The 17,927-nt window shown below is 41.4% G+C and overlaps 1 protein-coding gene and 1 long non-coding RNA gene across 3 annotated transcripts in view; both read right to left on the bottom strand.

The window, feature by feature from the left end:
- LOC121920508 (plexin-B3-like) overlaps window positions 1-17,927 on the bottom strand; it is a 149,555-nt gene that overhangs the window by 88,970 nt on the left and 42,658 nt on the right. The window lies entirely within an intron of this gene.
- LOC121922105 lies at window positions 392-10,331 on the bottom strand. Of its 2 annotated transcripts, XR_006102098.1 has the most exons (4): window positions 10,141-10,331; window positions 9,484-9,623; window positions 3,061-3,109; window positions 392-800 (listed from the first exon to the last, which is right to left on the bottom strand). It is a non-coding gene; the product is annotated as an uncharacterized LOC121922105 (long non-coding RNA). The 2 variants fall into 2 exon arrangements; XR_006102097.1 differs by lacking the exons at window positions 9,484-9,623; window positions 10,141-10,331 and adding an exon at window positions 5,672-6,077.

Below are 17,927 nucleotides of genomic sequence, written 5' to 3'. Positions count from 1 at the left end.
TTGCAGAAAGAATATGACCTGCCCAAAATGGTTTTTTATGGCTGAGTGTGGATTCAGATCCTGGTCTCCTAGGTCTAATCAGTACTGTAGAAATAAATCAGTTTGACATGACTTTAACTGCCATGGCTCAATGCTATGGGATTCTTGGATTTGTTGTTGCAAACTACAAACCCCATAATTCCCATAGTATTGTACCATGGCAGTTAAAGTCGTGTCAAATGGCATTCTTTCTGCAGTGCAGATTAGATCCTGCAGTCCTAGTCCAGCATTCAAGCCACTACTTAATGCTCCCAAGGTACATACCAATTACTTCTGTGAATTAGGATTACAATCACAGTTTTAGTGGACTGTGTCATCCACATTATTCTTGTTGGTGTCCAGTCTAAGGAAGGACAAAGTTTGGCTTCAGACTCTAGTCTGCAGTTTAGATCAACAGAAATTAATATTTCAGGCCTTCTTCAGTTCACAGCACCCCAGTCAGAAGCTTTGAAGACTGGAGAAGCCTTACATATTAAAGAAGCCTTCACTTGAAGAGAAATACGGCAGGAATTGCCTTTGTCTGTTACCAATTTCTGAAGCGTTTACCAGCCAAAATCATTTTTCAGTGATTCATGGATGGGAGACTGATTACCTTCTGCCTGTTTCAGAATTCTCTGGGCAACTTCCTTCGCATTCTTGATTTGTTTCTGCTATGGCTTCATTTGAAGGAGAACCACTAGTGAGATTGCCCCCTCCTGCCTCTTGGTTCTTCCTCCTAAGGGTCTTTTTTGCTTTGGGAACACTGATCTCCCTGTTTTCTTCTTTTAACAGGAAAAGGTAGTAAATGAAATTGATCAAATTCCATGCAAATGAAAACAAAAACAAAAATATTCATTTTATGCTGAAACACGCTTAGCAGCTGAACATGAACACTTTCAGCTCCCATTTACTTCAGCAGGAACATTATACAATTGGCCCTTCTTATGCATGGATTTTTATACACGGATTCAAACATCCATGGTTTGAAAATATTTCAAAAAATTATAAATTTCAAATATCAAACCTTGATTTCCCATTTTTTATAAGGGACACCATTTTGCTCTGTCATTATATTTAATGGGACTTGAGCATCCATGGATTTTGTTATCCACGGGGGATCTTGGAACCAAATCCCAGCGGATAACAAGGGTCCACTGTACAAAAAAACCAAAATCTCATGTTGTAATTAGCAAGTAATCAGTGTATTTTATTTTAACTAGGTTGTTGTGTTATCTATGGAGCATGATCTATAATTGATAATTAGAGAAGGTAACATAAATTGCTTTACATCCTATAAATCAGTGATGGTGAACCTTTTACAGACCAAGTGCCCAAACTGCAACCCAGACTCCACTTATTTATTGCAACGTGCCACATCCCTCTGGCTTTCTAGTAAGAAACTCTGGCAAACTCTGTGCTAGGGAGACAGCATGTGTGCCCACAGAGAGGGCTCTGAGTGCCACCTCTGGCACACATGCCATAGGTTCGCCATCACTGCAAAACTGTTATCCATTCTTCTTGTTTAGCTTGCAGCATGTAGGTCTGTCTTTTCAAAACCATGAGCATATTCCAATTTCTTTTTAAATGCTCACTTTACGCCACTGTATACCTTACGGGTACCAGATCGCATCTTGGAAGCTAAGCAGGGTCAGCTCTGGTTAGTACTTGGATGGGAGACCATCAACATATAGTAGGTGCTGTAGGCTATATTTTAGAAGATGGAACCAGCAAACTCTTCTCTGAGTATTCATGGTCACCATAAGTCAATGAGTGACTTGAATGCTCATATATCACATATATTCACCATAGGCAATTTGTTAACAGTTTCTGTTCATTTATTTTAGTTGAAGGTAAGCCAGAAATCTCACAATCCTGTATCCCCCCCATTCCAATATGGCAGGGACAATCCAAATTAATCTTCTGCCATGCCATTTTTTCAGCTGCTTTTAAAATGCCTCAGGCTCTTTCTCCTCTTCCCACTTTTGCTGTCTGTCCTCAGCTTACTAGATAATAGAAACAAAGTTAAAAGTGCAAAAGTAGTAGAATTGTCCCGAGATAAAAAATTTCTGGACTCACATACATTTAAATATTTGTACCATATTGAATATAAAATTTGAAAAGATCCCAGAAATTTATTTACTTAACATGACAAATAATATAAGGCACTCAACAGCAATAATAATAATAATAATAATAATAATAATAACAACAATAATAATACTCTGGGAAAATATTATATATGGACTCTGCGGCAAGAATTCTTATTGCCCAAACGTGGAAAACAAAAAAGCATCCCATCAATAGAAGTGCACAGACAAGCTATATAAAAGAGTTGGGGAGGAAATGAATGACACGTAGAATGAAGAAGTATGCAAAGATGAACCCCAAATTCTAGAAATTGCAGTGGAAGCTGCAATAAGAGAAACTAGGGAAAATAAATCCTCAGGAGCAGATTATATTTCCATTTAAATGATATCAACCAGATAGTGTGCACTCCACTGTTAACTAAAATATGCCAACATATATGGAAAACAAAATGGTGGCCAACAGACTGGAATCAATATTCATCCCCACCCACAAAAAGGGAGATACAAAAGACTGCAGCAACTATAGGACCATAGCATTAATTTCCCACGCAAGCAAAATTATGCTTAAAATTCTGTAACATGGACTCCAATCATATATGGAGAGAGAAATCCCAGAGGTGCAAGTGGGGCTCAGGAAAGACAGAGGCACTAGGGACCATATTGCAAACATATGATTGTTAATGGAGTACACCAAGGAATTCCAGAAGAAAATCAGCCTGTGCTTTATAGACGATAGCAAAGCCTTTGACTGCATAGAGCACAAAAAGCTGTGGGACTCTCTTAAAGACATGAGAGTGCCTCTACTTCTGATAGTACCGATGAGAAATCTCTGAACCATGTTGGCTAGTATGTACTGTATTAATGTTTATTGTATTATATACCTGCAAAGAGAAAATGGAAAAAATGTGTGACCAAAAGATCCTTTATAAACACAAAAATACCATTGTAGGATTACCTGAAATTTGTGCCTTTCTTCTTTTACTCATGTTAGTGGTTTGGTAAATCTAAAAAGGAAATATTAGTCTGGGTAAACATTTTCTCTTTTAAGTTGGCTTAGTAGATGTTATACAACATGAAGACTAAAGTTAGTCGTATCCTTTTTGGAATAATTTTACAATCTGTTAACATGTGCACTTAATTACAGCAATCCCAATACTACAAACAGTACTGTTTCCATTCTCTTTTCGTTAAGTGAAGATATATACAATTTAGGATAAGATTTGGACAAATTTGAATTTCCTTGGAAGTGTGGGCTGGAGCTGGAGGAGAAAAAGCCAACGTTTTTTCATGCCTTTTTCCCTCAGGAGCTGCTTGAGGGAACTTTCAAGCCATCGATTTGTAAGATTTTTCTCATAAAAATGACAAGTGTATTCAGAAGTAAACTCAGGCGTAGCTTAAACTATATTTTGTTTGATAGAACTAGGGTTGCCATAAGTCAGAACCTCCAAACCGGGACAAACGTAGGACAACATTTTCAAATGTAGGACACGTTTTTTAAAAAATTGCAGGACACACAAAAATATTGGATGCTTTTTAAAAAAATGTTACTATAAATGCATGTTTCTTAGGCATGATCAAAATGGAGGACATTTTGGCATTATTCCTAGACAGATGGCAGAAATGTACTTCCCTTTCTGGCCAAACACCCCCAACCTCCATTCCATCATCATCATCACTATCATTTTTAAAAAAAGGCAGACCTGTTAGCATTGAAAGCAACAAAAAAGACACTTTGAGAGGGAAATAAACCTTTGGAAATGGGCACCCACCTCCTCCTCCTCCCCTTCTTCCTCTTACTTCTTCCTCCTCCTCCCCTTCTTCCTCTTACTTCCTCCTCCTCCTCACCTTCTTCCTCTTACTTCTTCCTCCTCCTCCTCCTCCTCCTCCTTCCTCCTCCTCCTCCCCTTCTTCCTCTTACTTCTTCCTCCTCCTCCTCCTCCTCCTCTTCTTCCTCTTACTTCCTCCTCTTACTTCTTCCTTCTCCTCCTCTTCCTCCTCCCCTTCTTCCTCTTACTTCCTCCTCCTCCTCACCTTCTTCCTCTTACTTCCTCCTCCTCCTCCCCTTCTTCCTCTTACTTCTTCCTCCTCCTCCTCCTTCGTCTCTTCTTCTTCCTCCTTGGCGCAAAGAAAGGGCGCTTTTCCTGCCCAGAGGCTCACTCCTCCTCCGAGGCTCTGAGGCTGGCCAATGGCGGGCTGGGGCTGGAAACAGCCCCGCCCCCACCCATCTGCCATTGGCCAGCCAGCTTGAAGGGGATGAGCGCTCTATATGGCCCCGCGCGTGTGCATGCATAAGCAGGGCAAGCGCGAGCTGGCACCGGCCGCAGCCCCGCGGAAGTGCTGCAGGCGGTACGGCCGCACAGAGGAGGAGGAGGTAGGTGGGGTAAGCGCCGCGTGCGCACGTGCAGAGCAAAAGGGGGAGGAGGAAGAGGGTGGGTTGCGCAGCCGCGTGGCCGTGCAAAAAACAGGGAGGTGGGGAGGAGGAGGTGAGTGGCCGCTGCGGGAGCGCGCGGAGGAGGAGGAGCACCGCCTGGACTGCAGCGGCCAAATTTTGGCCCCAACCCGTGAATTGACGGAACCGGACTGGGACCGGGCCGGTTCCACCAAAACCAGGAGAGTCCCGCCTGCAGGCGGGTTATGGCAACCCTAGATAGAACTATAATTTCCAGTTGCTTTTACACAAGTATCCCTAACTTCTAAGCTTGTTGATAAAATATTGCGGATGAATGGCTTAATAGTGAATGAGATAGTGTGGTAATAACTGCCATCATCATCATCAGATTAAGGAGTCAGACATAAGGTGCCATGAATGATATAGCATCCTAATATATATATATATATATATATATATATATATATATATAACTAAAAGGATATCAAATTAGGATTATGATGCTTTCTTAACCCTTTCTGCTACACTCCATATTTTGCTTTCCCACTATATGTTAATTATGGCTGCATCCACACTATAGAAATAACCCAGTTTGACACCAGTTTAACTGCTGTGGATCAATGATATGGAATCCTGGGATTTGTAGTTCGTTGTGGCAGCAGAGAGTTTCTGACAGAGAACACTAAATGCCTCACAAAAATTCCCAGAATCCCACAACACTGAGCCATAGCAGTTAAAGTGGTGACAAACCGGATTGTGTCTGCAGTGTGGATGAAGTTTAAAATTGTATTGTTTTTTCACATTCAGAAAAGATATTTCCCCTTCTCCAGTATAGGAGAAGATGGACTTTCTGAAGCATATAGCCACGTAGGTTTCATGGCATTTAAGAGTGGGGAAAGTCTTAATTTTAAGCCCATTAACATTTTTAAAACAGATTAATTTTTTATTTATGTATAGTATCTTTATTTCATATATAATCTCACAAACATAAAATTTACACATATGTAGACATAACTTTCTAAAAAACATGTAACACAAAAAGGTTCCTTTCATCCATTCTTGGGTGATGTAGACCCTTTTTAATTCACTTTACTGCTCTTCTTCATATATTTTTCCTTCATACACACACACACACACACACACACACACACATGCACTGATATTAGATTTTAATGACCTTTATTTAAAAAGGATGGGTCCAAAGGGTTTTGTGCTACTTTCCCCTCTTAAATGTGCCTGAGTTTTGCAAAGTCGAAAGGAATGAGCCATTCAAACATGTCAGTGCCTTTCAAGTGAAGCTAAACCGAATTGTTTTCTGTGGGTTTTTCCTTTGACTTCACACTAAACTGAATTTTGCTGCTGTCACCAATTTCTCCCCAAAAGTGTGGAATGGTTTTAATACAAATAGAGGGATGGCAATTAGAGGAAGCTGAGGAGAGACACTTGCTCTTTAGAAATCACCCTCAGAAATAAACATTTTTCCCGCCTTTTTCTCTGAGAAGCTGCTTGAAGGGACTTTCAACCGTCAAGCCATCAAACTCGGCCTACTTTATTCACTTTTCCACCTCTGGAGTTTATCTCTGTTGTTGTTGTTGTTGTTGTTGTTGTTGTGTGCCTTCAAGTCGTTTCCGACTTATGGCAACCCTAGCATTGGGGTTTCTTGGCAAGTTTCTTCAGAGGGGGTTTGCCATTGCCATCCTCTGAGGCTGAGAGAGTGTGACTTGTCCAAGACCACCTAGTGGGTTTACATGGCCGAGTCAGAATTTGAACCCTAGTCTCCCAGGGTACTAGTCCAACTTCAAACCACTGCACCATGCAGGCCCTCGAGTTTATCTTTACAAACCCACCATTTATGCCTCTAAAAATCCTAGACGCTGGAGGCTGGATTTCAGAGGAAGGAACTGGCAAAACCAGCTCTGACTACTTCCTGAAGAAAACCCTATGAAATAACAACAACAACAACATATATATATATATATATATATAATATAAAGAAAGAAAGAAATATAATAAAGGAAAGAAGTAAATATATAATATATAATATTACAAACACACACACACAATATTATGTATTATATATTTACTTCTTTCCTGCTTCTACTCAAGGGTCAAGGCTGGGTACAACATGTTTAAACACAATTAAAAATACATAAACCTATACAATACTATAAAATAATTAAAATACACTCATAAGAGTTGATATACTGATTAATTAAGTCATGATTTAAAATTGACTGGATACGCCTGCCAGAAGAGATATGTCTTTAGTGCTGTTTTAAATGCCGTCAGCATTTTCAGTTGTCGTATTAATTAACATCCTTAGTTGTTAACTGCCTTCAAGTTGACTTTGACTCATGGAGGCCTCATGAATGAGAGGTCTCCAAGGCTGCATCTGCACTGCAGAAATAATCCAGGTTGACACTACTGTAAATGCCATGGCTCCATGCTATTGAATTTGGGAACTGTAGTTTGGTGAGATATTTCGCCTTCTCTGTCAGAGAGCTCTGGTGCCACAACAGATTACAGTTCCCAGAATTCCATAGCCTGGAGCCATGGTAGTTAAAGCGGTGCCAAACTGGATTAATTCTGCAATGCAGATGCAGCCTAAGTCATCCTGTCATCAACAGCCCTGCTCAGCTTTTACAGACTCAAGGCAGCCATGGCTTCCTTGATTTAAGTCTATCCATTTTCAATGCAGTTCCTCTTTTCCTACTACCTTCTGCCTTAACAATTATTGTCTTTTCTCCTGAGTCTTTTCTAGTGAGTATCTAGTGATAGCATTTAACGTATGACAGTCTCACTTTGCTCATCTTGGCTTCTAGTGGGTTTATAGCCATGAAAGTTCATACAAAAATTAAAATCAGGGTGCAACTACCTTGCAGAATTAATGCAGTTTGAACCCACTTTACTTGCTATGGCTCCATCCTACAGAATTTTTGGATTTGTAGTTTTGTGAGGCATGAGAACCAGCATGGCATAGTGGTTTGAGTGTTGGACCATGGTTCGATTCCCACTGGGTGACCTTAGGCAAGTCACATGCTCTCAGCCTCAGGCGAAAGCAATGGAAAGCCATCTCTGAACATGTCATGCCAAGAAAACTTAATGATAGGTTCCGCTTTGCATCTGCACAAGTCAGAAATGACTTGAAGGTACACAGCAACAAGGCACCATCACACTTAAGTAGAGGATAAAGGTCTTGCAAAACTACAAATCCCAGGATTCCATAGGATGGACCTACAGCATTTAAAGTGGTATCAAACTGCATTGTTTCTACCGTGTAGATGTACCCTTAGTCTTAAAGTTGCTGCCACATTTCCTTCCTCACTTCTTTCCTCCTTTTTACACACACACACACACTCTGCTTAAGACCCAGAGTATTGGTTTCAAAGACCCTGGGAGACTGTGATTGGCCATGGTAATCCAATAGAGCAAGATCATAAAGTGTAAAGAGATGACTCCAAGAACAAGGCATTGTATTCTCCATCACTGTGTGCTGATGTGAGAGCTGGACAGTGAAGAAAGCAGATAAAAAGAAAATCCATTCATTTGAGATGTACTGCTGGAGAAGAGTGCTGAGCATCCCGTTGACAGCCAAAAGAACAAATGGGTCCTAGAGTAAATCAAACCCTGGACCCAAGATGTCAAAACAGGCTGTCGTACTTTGGACACATCATGAGAAGGGAGGACTCATGGGAAAAAAACAATAATGCTAGGAAAGGTGGAGGGAAGTAGAAAGAGAGGAGGGCCGTATGCTAGATGGTTGGATTTTATTAAGGAGGTCACGGGTATGAGTTTACAGGAACTAAGCAGAACAGTGGAGGACGGGGGTCTTGGAGATGTCTCATCCATAGGGCCGCCATGGGTCAAGATCCCAGCAACAACAAAAATGATATAACATGGGCAAAATGGCCCTCTTTGTGAGAAGAGGAAAGACCGAAGGATAGTGGTGTAATTTTGCAGATGCAGGAAGAAGGAATTGGTTTATATCCCAGGAGGGTCACTAGAACCTTAATTTACTTTCTACCACAGACATGATGACTGAAAGCATGGGGGGGGGGGAATAAACACTGATTTAAGGTCCCCCCCCCCCCCCATCGACAGTAGATGGCAGTAATATTACCTTTTAGAGACATCTACTTTGGCCCCAATATCTCAGCATATCCCAGCAAATTTGCTGTTGCCAAATTAATTTTTTCTTTTTCTACCTAGATTGCCAGAAACTAGAAAGAAGTTTAAAAAGAAAAGAGAAAAAGGGCACAGTAGCAGAAATCTCTTATTTTCCAAAACTACTTTGGGTCTCTTGTCAAGGGTGTAACTGTAAGAGAACACAATGCACCTGCATACATACATATGGAGGGCTGGCATTATAAACTCTTCTACAGAGGCGCCCACACCCACACTATAAGCGGCAAAAGAATATTGGATTATATTAATAATAATAATAATAATAAATAAAATATTTATTTCTAGCCCGCCTTTCCAATGATCAAGGCGGATTACATACACATGCCAGTACAGCATACCAATACAATATAAGACACAATAAAAACAGCAAAAACTTTACATTAAAAATTGCAATAGCAATTACAAATTACAAAATCTAGCTAGCTCGAGATACTACAACAAAAACAGTAAGAGAGGGGAGGGCTACATTGGGGAGAGCTAGGGAAAAGCCTGTTGAAACAGGTAAGTTTTTAACTCCTTCTTGAACTGGTCAAGAGAGGTGGCCAAGCAGAGCTCACTGAGAAGCGAGTTCCAGAGCTTTGGGGCTGAGATGGAGAAGGCCCTCTGCATTGTCATGGCATATTTTGAGTCTGGAACTCTCAAGAGTTGCTTCCCGGCTGATCTGAGAACGCGGGGCGGATTATATGGAGAGAGACGGTCCTCCAAGTACCCTTGGCCCAAGCCATTTAGGGCTTTATAGGTAATAACCAACACCTTGTATTGCACCCAGAAGCGAATAGGCAGCCAGTGTAGATCTTTAAGTACCGGTGTTATATGGCTGCAACATATTCCTCTGTTGTTGCAATGTACTCTCCTTCTCAGCTTCACCACCCAGTCTGCAATACAGGAATCATAACAGCATTGGAAATCACTTCCTCTTGGCACCTCTCACCCTGTGCCTGTAACTGAAACAAGCAATAATACATTTCACTTCTAGCTTGTGTACAATTAATATGCCTTGAGTCCTTGTACTGGGAGGAAGGCAAGATATAAATAATAATAATAATTTCATTTCAAATATAGAGCTAAAAACATTGGACAATTTGTTTCACCCCTACTAGGGAAGGAAACATTTAAATGACAATCTTTAATTGCTTTTAAAACGAAAATATTACTAAGTAAGCCACCACTATATAAACTAAAAAACAAATAAATGTTTGCCTTTGTTTCCAGTTGTTTAGGTTTGGGGTTATACCCTTAATTATTGCAAATACAGGGTCCTTAATTTTTCTATATGGTCTCTTATAGGTAGTTGCCATTTTTACCATAGAGAGACCAAAGGTGCATTTACACTGTAGAAATAATGCAGTTTTGTTGTTGTTGTTAACTGCCCTCAAGTCGAACCCGACTCATGGGGACCCTGAGACATCTCCAAGACCCCCCTGCCCTCCACTGTTCTGCTTAGGTCCTACAGATTCATACCTGTGACCTCCCTGATTGAGTCCAGCAATCTGGCATGTGGTCTTCCTCTCTTTCTACTACCTTCTGCCTTACTCAACATTATTGTCCTTTGTAAGGAGTCGTGCCAGGTTGCCATGAGTTGGGATCGACTTGAGAGCAGTTAACAACACTTGGGCTGCCACATCATGAGAAGGCAGAAGTCATTGAAAAAGACAATAATGCGAGGAAAGGTAGAGGGTAAAAGAAGGAAAGGAAACCTAGCACAGATGCACCCTGAATGGCCAAGTGCAGTAAATGGGTCAATAGCGCGGATGGAGGGCTGAACAACAGAAAGCCCTCAATGAATGGAAGGCTTCTGTGTCTCTGACTGCCAGACATTCAGGCAAGGGAAGAGGCTGCCGTAAAGCAAGGCGGCTATTGTCGCGAACCTTGTTTCTCTCTCTCTCTCTCTCTCTGGCAAGGGAGCCGTAAAGTGAGGTGTCTGTGTTGTTGACTGCTGCTGCTGCTGCCAAAGGGAAAGCAGGAAGTGAGTGTTTGTGATTTGTGATGGGAGCCAAGGGGGGCCCTTGTTGGGGATGAAGGGGGGGCTGAGCAAGGGTTTAAAGGAGGGAAGGGCCAAGAACTGGGAGGAGGAGGAGCTTTGTGGTGGCCATGGCGCTCCATTTTGTTGTTGTGTGCCTCCCAAGTCATTTCAGATTTATTCAAACCTATCAAGGGGGTTCTCATGGCAAGGTTTGTCCAGAGGAGGTTTGCCATTGCCATCCTCTGAGGTTGAGAGAGTGTAACTCACCTAAGGTCACCCTGTGGGTTCACATGGCCAAGCAAGGGTTAAAACTCTGGTCTCCAGAGTCACAGCCCAATGCTCAAACTACTGCCCTGGCTCACAGAGGCGTGTGCGTCTGTCTGTGTTGGGTGCCTTCAGGTTTATGGTGATGTATCACGGGGTTTCCTTGGCAAGGTTTGTTCAGAGGAGGTTTGCCTTTGCCATCCTCTGAGGCTGAGAGAGTGTGATTCACCCAAGATTACCCTGTGGGTTTAAATGGCCAAGTGAGGATTCGAACCCTGGTCCCCAGAGTCATAGCCCAACACTCAAACTACTGCCCTGGCTCACAGAGGGATGTGTGTGTCTGTGTCTATGTTGGGTGTCTTCAAGTCATTTCAGATTTATGGTGATGTATCTTGGGGTTTTCTTGGCAAGGTTTGTTCAGAGGAGGTTTCCCTTTCCCACCCTTTGAGGCTGAGAGAGTGTGACTCACCTAAGGTCACTCAGTGGGTTCACATGGCCAAGCAAGGATTCGAACCTTGCTCTCCAGAGTCATAGCCCAATGCTCAAACTACTGTCCTGGCTCACAGAGGGGTGTGTTGGGTGCCTTCAAGTCATTAAAGACTTATGGTGATGTATCACGGGGTTTCCTTGGCAAGGTTTGTTCAGAGGAGGTTTGCCTTTGTCATCCTCTGAGGCTGAGAGAGTGTGCCTTGTGCCCAAGATCACCCAGTGGGTTTCTATGGCCGAGCTGGGATTCGAACCCTGGTCTCAGAGGTCCAAAACACACTGCAGAAGAAATCCAGTTTGAGACTGCTTTCCCTGCCCAGACTCAGTGCTAAGGAATCCTGGGAACTGCAGTTTGTTGTGGCACCAGAGATCACAGACCCAAGGCTCAATGTTTCACAAAACTACAGTTCCCAGGATTCCCTAGCACTGTGCCAGGGCAGTTAAAGCAATCTCAAACTGGATTATTTCTGCAATGTGTTTTGGACCAAAGAGTCATAGTCTGAGGGTCAAACCCCTATGCCACACTGGCTCTCTTTTTAAAAGATGTTTCACAGATTCTGGCTTGGTATGTTGACAACAGCCCTGGAAGGGAGACCCGACTGATTATCTATGGTCCAAAACATGGCTCATTGCTAAGGAATGCTGAGAACTGTAGTTTTGTCAGACATGTAGCCTTCTCTGTCAGAGAGCTCTAGTGCTAAAATAAACTATAATCCCCCGGATTCCTTAGCACTGAGACAGGGCAGTTTAAGCGGTCTCAAACTAGATTACTTCTGCAGTGTGTCGTGGACCTATCTCTGTAATCCAGATTTGTGGTGGTGAGGGTGGCACAGGATTGTGTCGGAGCAGAGGTGTCTTAATGTGGTGCTTGAGTGTGCAGTCCTGTGTAGATTTACCTGAGAATGACCCCCTCCCCATGCAACCAATTGACATTTTGCCTCTGCTGCTACTCATGTAATGTAATGTTTTCCTTCTGTAATATGGGAAGAATAATGCTGGCTTAGGTTTATAGACCCGCTGTAACAATAAAAAAGTTAATGAGTGGTGGTGGTTGTTGGTGATGTGTGTGCCTTCAAGTTGTTCCTGATTTATGGTGACTCTAAGGGAAACCTGTCATGGGGTTTTCTTGGCAAGATTTGTTCAGAAGAGGTTTATCCTGTCCTTCCCATGGGGCTGAGACAGTGTGACTTGCCCAAGGTCACCCAGTGTGTTTTATGGCTGAGCTGGGAATCGAACCGTAGTCTCCAGAGCTGTAGTCCAGAGCTTTAATGGCTCAGAAATGCAGCGTAGATTATATATATGCTCGTCTCTCCAATTTGCTAGGGTTAGGGGCACAGGACCCCCGTGAATATAGAAAACATTCAAATAACAAAAACACTATGTTTTTACCTGAGAGAAGACATCTCTAGGTCCTCCAGGGCAACTCTGTGGTCAACATCTGCCAGACATTGGCTATAGAACTTCCCTGGAGGAGCTACAAAGGCCTAGTGGAGTGTTCTCTCTAGGAATCTCTAGGTCCTTCAGTGTGACTTTTGGTTAAGTTGACCATAGAGTTGCACTGGAGGACCTAGATATTCCTAGAGAGAACATATTAATAAAATAAGTGAATAATCAAACCCGCAAAAGTCAAACCCACAAATGTGGAGGGATGAGTGTATGTGTGTGTATGTGTTCTTTTTTAAAGCTCAACAATGGGAGTAGTGTGTCAGGTTTGTGGAGGACAGAGGGGGATGAGCTGTGGCTGCCTAGGATTAGACTGCTGGTGACCTTACAGAGATGGTGAGATTAGAAAAAAATATAGTACACATCCATTAAATTCAGTGCAATACACTTGTTGATAGGTGTGGCTATAGATCCTACCTCATTAAATGTGGTTGGATTTGCTTACAAGTAAACCTTTCTAAGCATTATCTACTTTTGCAATGAGCTGTGCCTTCTCGTGATGTGGCCAAAGTATGACAACCTCAGTTTAGTCATTTTGGCTTCTCATTTTGGTATTTCAGGCTTGATCTGTTCAAGGACCCATTTATTTGACTCAATAGGGAAGTCATAGACACGAGTCTGGACAGAGGACTTGAGCAGAGCAGTGGAGGATAGGGGACCTTGGAGATGTCTCACCCACAGGGTCTCCATGAGATGTGGTCAACTCGAGGGCAGTTAAGAACAACAACAACAACAACAACAACGTAAACCTGGATAGTGTTGAATTGAGTGGCACCAGAGAAGAGTGACACTTTGTTGTGGGAATAAGGAAGTAGGTAGAGCTTGACTCGATAGCATGTTTTCATTTAACATGGGATTAATTGAACCGGCTCCTGGTATGTGGAGATTCTTTGACGAAGTGGGGGCTGGGCAGTAGATAGCAGAAAAGGAAGATAATGCGGATAAATGGAAACAAGTTCTGACTGATCTCCTTAAAATGCTCAGCTCCATCTGGCCTGATGCTGCCTTGTACTGACTGAGAGCAAACAAAAGAGCAATGAACAGGAACAAGAAACCACCCCCGCCACCTCGGGGAGGAAAAGGTGTTGCCACACCTAAACAGGTGAGTCCCAATAAACCTTTGTTGTGTTTCATCAGACACTTCTTTTCAGACCCTTTGTTCTAGGATATTTTGTAAAGGTTCCTCTCGCTTTTTGATTCCATAGCCAAACCATTTGCCAAAAGACAGTGTGATCTTTGTACTCATTTATTCTGTTATGAATGGGTACTGTGTACCTGTTTGGTACATTGGGTTAAAATGGTGGAGGACAAATTTTGTGGGAAGATTGAAGAAGACCATATGCAGTAGTTTTTTGTGGGTTTTTCGGGCTATAAGACCATGTTCTAGAAGAGTTTACTCCTGACATTTCGCCAGCTGCTGTGGCTGGTATCTTCAGAAACATCAGAACATGGCCTCATAGTCCGAAAAACCCACAAAAAACTATGGATGCTAGCCGTAAAAGCCTTTGACTTCATGCCATACAGAGTGTTCAAAGTATTAGATAGAACCTTAGAACTGCACTAACATTTGTGTGTAGCTGGTGAGTTTTCTATCTCCAGAATCGAGAAAGACCAGAAATGCAGTGCTTTTGATCTATTGTAATAGAATCTCTTTTGTCATATTCATTAAATTTTCATTTTTATAGGGTGTGTTATAGACATTCAGAGTACCGTAGTTACTTATTGTCTTACCTGTATTCTTTGAGATGAGAGCCAGATAGCTTGGCTATCTTTATATATGGAGCATTGTCTTTCTCCCCATGTTTTATCTCTGTTGGTTTATATCTATTTAATGTTAACTGCATATTAGGTGGCACATTTGTGCATTAACTAGTTTAGAGTTAGAAGGTAAAAGACAACAGTGGGTGCATTTACACTGTAGAAATAATGCAGTTTGTCATCACTTTAACTGCCATCCTACAGAATCCTGGGGTTTATAGTTTTGTGAGTCACCAGCACTTTTTGGCAAAGAATACTACAGACCATATAAAAGTATAAATCCCAGGATTCCATAAGTTGGAGCTACAGCACTTAATGTGGTGTCAAACTGCCTTAGTTCTACAGTGTAGATGCACTCTCTGTTGGATGTAACAGGTGTGGCAAAGGCTGAGGTCAGTTCGTATCCTGGTTGCAAGAAGATTATTTGTATCATATCATAGAATCATAGAGTTGGAAGAGACCACAAGAGCCATCCAGTCCAACCGTCTTCTGCCATGCAGGAATACACAATAAAAACACCTCCAACAGATGGCCATCCAACCTCTGTTTAAAAACCTCCAAAGAAAGAGATTCTAGAATGCAAAAATATTTCCTTGTTCCAGAAATAGTTCCAAAGATTTAATCAAGATGTGACTGTAATTTCAACAGAACTCCTTTCTTAGTCCTACTCCAGCTTGATGAACTAATGGAAATTGCAACAGCCATTTTTATATTCCGGTCTGTGGTATGAAACAAGTAATAAGGAACAACTATCTTTTCTTGTAAGCCTTCCATTTAAGATCTTTCAGTTACACAATATAGAAGGGTTTGGCAACTAGTGAGGATCCTGAGGCCAATTTTCTGCCCTTAAGGTTTTCTTTAAAACTTACTATTTTTCATCAGTTTATAAGGATACAAGCTCAATTCTAAGAATTTCGGTTTCATCAATCTACAGACAGACAGTCTACAGATAGAGAAGCTTCACATCTACTCTATCGAGGAGCAATTGTCCTATTGAAATCTTTCCAAGAACAAAACTAGTGTATCACTGAGAAAGTCACAAAGAACTCCAGAATAACACCCAAGCATTTGTAGGCCACTCTCTCTTTGTCTCATGTGGATATTCATGATTCAGTAATCAGGAAAAATCTGAACAAAAATAATGGTCATGGGAGGATCACTAAATGGAAACTGCTGCTTTCTAAAGTGCCTTTCTGAAGTTTTCTAAAGATCGCACAGATGATCCCCAAGACGTCTGTAACGATGCTGTCTGGAAATATGAGTCAATTTTGGCTGCAGTGGGAAATTATATACCTGGTGGGGGAGAACTGAATTATGTTGGAAGAACCTCATTCCATTTTCCTGTCATGGTGGTTGAAATGTGATGGCATAGGTTTACTTTGCTGCCTGAAAATACAGATGGCTTGCAGATATTGACATAACCAAGAATTCTTCACTGTATCAGAAGATTTTAGAGAAAAATGTTAGGTCATCTGTCTGACAGCTGAAATTGATTTGAAACTGGGTCATGCAGCATAACAGTGATCCTAAACATATAAGCAGATTTACCAAACAAGCAGGCATACAAACAAACAAAAAAACTGCTGAAAAAGAAATTCTGTGGTTAAAAATATTCTAATCAAAATCCAAACCACTAGCTGAAGCCCTCAAATGTCATTGAATTAGTGGCAGCACACTCCACCATACCCTCCAATGGTATTATTCTGCTGTTTGCCTCTAGGGAAGATTGGACACACACAAACACACAATCTGCAGAAGCAGTATCACTCATCAGCTGCACTCTCACCCAACATTAAGCCACCTTGGGTCTGACACTGGGAGGAAGATGGGATATAAATAGAATGAATAAATAAGCTGGAATTGCTTAAATTCTGGTATCTTGAGGAAGAACATGCTGGTATATTGAACAAACCACAGACCACGAATGCATGATTTGAATTTTAATTAGAGCCAATTTTGAAACTTAAAAAATTAATCTCTTCTTTGAGGCAAGCCCCCAAAGATTGGACCAAAAACCAAAACAGGTACATTTCTCTTGGATCAATAGTCTTAAAGTGTCCCTTATTCAAACTGGTCTGTACCATTACTTCTGGAGAGTCTGAAGAGCTGCTATTCCTGATATGGGGAAATGAATCTCTAGAAGTGCCATTAGGGCAGTACAGTACTGTAGTTATATCAGCTACAGTTGCTTTAGTTTTAGCCAATACCAACCTATATATGATAAATGCTATAATGGAGTCTGAGCTGCATTACACACACTACTGCAAAACGCTTGCAACATATAGCTTGTTTTGCATGGAATTAGGTAAGACACCTGCAAGAGAAGGCTGGCAGGTTAGGCAGAGAGGCCTGCTGCTGTGATCCAGCTGAAGGCCGCACTTCCACACCAGTGTCATAAAACATACTCTGCTATTTGTTTGTCAAAATGATGTCATTTTACTTCTTCCTTGAATGGTGGAATATTTTGTTGTTGAGGCATTGCTATCAACGCTTATTACAGCCTGGTGTCCTCTCTATGTTTTGGTTTGCAGTTTCTGTCATACTCAGCTAACATGGCCAGAGGTGAAGATTACAGTGAACTAAAGTTCATATGTCCTCACCACCGTATTGTAATACTCTACTGGATTTCTGTTCATTTGGGATCTGCCATCCATGTAAATGTAGAGCTTTGGATTTGTTACCTTGGTTTTGTTTTACACCTCATCATTATCAAATTGTTGCTTAATAAAAATGCTTCTTGTTTCTTGGAAGCTTATCAGGGCTCTCTTGATGAGGAAAGCAATAATAGTTGACGATGCCCTGAAAGACAATTTATATGCTATTATTTTTGTATCTATATAATGTGAAATCAAGGAAAGGTGTTTAAAATGTTTTCAGCTATGTATAATACAGCACTATGATGTAAAACATGGATGCAAATTGATAATATGCCCCTTAAACTTGTGAAAGATGCAAGCATTCTTTGGCCTGTACTCAAGGATACCTAGAGCTCAGGAAAGCTACTTTTTAGACTATAGTTCCCATAATCCTCCAACCACTGGTCATGCTAGCTGGGGGATTCCAGGTGTTTAGTACCAACAAATAACTTCCCCAAGTTCTGCAATTTCCACATAGTTGGAATCACTGTCAGGATAAGCTTGTAGCAAACTCCTGTCAAATCTTAATTGGTTTATTTGTCTTGGTGAAGGTGTGTGATTTGAGAAGGGTTTTTTTTAGAAAAAAAAATATATTTTCAAGTATCTGTGACTATCAGTTAAAACATGCCTATCTTAGGAAACAGTAAAAAGAACAGAACTAAGAGTCTGCTAATCTGTTTTGTCTATAGAACAAGTAA

This window comes from Sceloporus undulatus, chromosome 2, assembly GCF_019175285.1.
Source record: "Sceloporus undulatus isolate JIND9_A2432 ecotype Alabama chromosome 2, SceUnd_v1.1, whole genome shotgun sequence".
Lineage (NCBI taxonomy): Eukaryota > Metazoa > Chordata > Lepidosauria > Squamata > Phrynosomatidae > Sceloporus > Sceloporus undulatus.
Note: the sequence above shows the minus strand (reverse complement) of the source record. Positions and strands in the feature narration are given on the sequence as shown.